Consider the following 2,813-nt stretch of genomic DNA (forward strand, 5'->3'; position numbering starts at 1 on the left):
GTATCCAGTCGATGTTTGCACGGTTCAGTTGAAGATTACGGCGCTCCGAAGGAAAACATTTTCGATCCGCTGATGAGCTATTACACCCTCGAGGCGTATAGCTTGTCACAATTGTCATCCAGGGAACAGAAATGGTTTTGTGTCTATACACGAAAGGGGGAGTGTTGACAGATTTGGCGTGCCAGAATCTGCGCAATTCCCAACGAAGCGCGGCTTACGGTTTGACGGGGATCGGCTCCTGGAAAATTAGCCGAGGGTCGTTGACTGGGTGTCGGCCCTATAGAGCTAGAGGCCACGTTACGTTCCTATCCCTTCCCGTCACCGTTCGGCTTGGTCGTAAGGTTATTCCTCGAAGAAATTGAAAATGAAAATGAAAAAATAGCTTGATGAAGGAAAAATCGAAGCAACATTACTACGTCCTCTGTTTGTCATCCTTGAGGCTAAATGTCACCAATAAGGGCTAAATAACAAACAAGGACGGCTAAATTTAGAAAAAAAATCCAATATCGAAACTCTAGGTTCGCGTTTGTTGAGTTACAAACGCAGAGTGGTCGGGGCAGTCAACTTTTTCATAAGACACTGCCCAGTTAAATTATGAATATTTTTATGTCAGAACAAAGGATCGCGAAATGTAACCTTTACAGTACAACCAATTATTTTGTACAAAAAAAATGCATCTATTACGGTATGATAAATTTCAGTATACATTTTAGATACACGTAGAAGTTATTTCCGGTTTGATGACGTCATCAGTCAAAAAAGGGAAGGGAACACTGATTTAGTTCCAGTAGGATACTCATTAAATTAAAATATCATGCCGTCAGAGTAAAATGCACCACTAGGGATGAGGGTCGATATATGTTGAAAGTTACAAGTTCATATCATAAACCGTTCAGGAGAAAACCCGCGGAGACGTATTGTCCAGAAAAAAAAACATAAAGAAAGATTAATCGTAACAACTCCAAAGAGTGGTCGGGTTGTGCCCGACCACTCAATGAAAATTGATCAGAACAATTGTAAACAGTGGTCGAGCTGTGCCCGACCACTCAACAATCGCTGCTACGGTCTCGACATCAGCCTGATCTCGTTTATATTATTATGATACGATGCTACTATTCCAGACTTTAACATTTCGAATCTTGAATCTTTTACATTTCATTCATAGTCAGGTGTGGTGCATTCACGGATCGGTTTTATTGTTGAGTAGTATATTTTGATCTTTCATCCTGTAAATATAACTCATTGCTTTGTAGACAGTAACAATCATCTCAACGATTGAACGCCGTTCACAAGTTGGGCGCCGTTGTCAAACGGCGCCCTGCATGTGATGAATATCATCACGAACTGCATAACAAATAAATCGGACAATTCGTCATGACATATGGAGGATTGGGGAATTACCGTCTAGTGCGGAGTGCCAAAATGGAACAACGTACTTTCGGATGCCCTTGCCAACGTAGTAAAAAAAAGAACAAAAAGAGTGGAGCACAAAATGGGAATCCGAGGCCGCCTTAATGACTGACAAATTGATTGAGTAACGCGCAATACCTTGGGTTCAGAATTACCCAAAGAGAACATAATTGCTTGTTTTGATCTAGAATTACTGATTTTAGAAGAGCCACCTTTCTCCAGTGCAGCAAGGAGCGATCGAATGTAAGTTATCGCAACGGCTGTTTTAAGCGTTATTTCGTGCCATTATGGTTGTTATTTTGTTTTAACTTGTCCAAAAGAGTGTTAAAGTAATTTACGATCCTTCATGTGTTCTTATTCCTCCATGCTCATAGAAGGGGCAAAGTGCCATAGGCATTTACCAGTGCTCAGAAAATATGTCCATGCACGCGCAAGGCCCCTATCCATGCAAAGGCGTAGGCCTACAATCGTTATTTCAAAAGATTTCTTCAGCGTTGAGCTAAACAATATTTGGGAGGGCTCATTTCACGCCTCCCTCGCCTCCCTTGCAGACCTCGCTTGTAATTTGCTGGGGCCAATTTGCGCTCGTTTACCCTTTGCGATCGATTTAATTAAACTGTGGTCGAGAGGCTGAGCCAAATTGAATCGCAGGATTAGTAGAAGTGGAGAGAAGGGGTAGAGGTACTCCGGAGAAAACGAGATTTTTTTTCTTTGACCATGGCTGGTGACCTAATAAGAAAAAGAAGGCCTTTTTTTATTGGATTCACAGTGGTGGGAACATTATTGCGTTTGATTTGAGAAAGCTGATTAATTTGAATAGAATTTGAAATGAATAGAATTTTTTGAGCGCTGACACGCGTCTACGTTGGACGACGCCATTTGGTATTCAAAGAGCCTTTCACGAAACCCGGGCTTGAACTGCGGTTACTCTCTAAATTCCAAAGAGTGAAATTAGGGACTAGACGTTTTAGAGTGAAAATCACCCTCATTTTCGATTGAAATAGTCAGAAAAAAGAACCACTTCAGTCGAAGCTCGAGTGAAAACTCGATCTTTACGATTGAAGGAATTTCACTCTAAAACGTCTAGTCCCTAGTTTCCGACTATGGTAGTGAATCTTCACTCGAATGGAGTGAATTTTCACGGAATTTAGAGAGTATAGGTTGCATCTTCATCTGTCATTTTTTCGAAGCTATGATGTTAAAACCGAAATCTTCGGTGTCATATACGCAGATATAAATTCATTCAACATGTCGTTTAGAAATGAAAGGTTTACATTGACTGGGTTAGATTGAAACAAGGCGCGCTGGTCAGGGCTGACGTCATTTGAGCTCTCATTGGATAGATTTGCGTGACATGTGACGTAGAACGCGTCACACAAACTAGCTTCCGGTGTCCATCAGGC

The sequence above is a fragment of the Patiria miniata genome, unplaced genomic scaffold, assembly GCF_015706575.1.
Source record: "Patiria miniata isolate m_02_andy unplaced genomic scaffold, ASM1570657v1 HiC_scaffold_17, whole genome shotgun sequence".
In the NCBI taxonomy this organism is placed as follows: Eukaryota; Metazoa; Echinodermata; class Asteroidea; order Valvatida; family Asterinidae; genus Patiria; species Patiria miniata.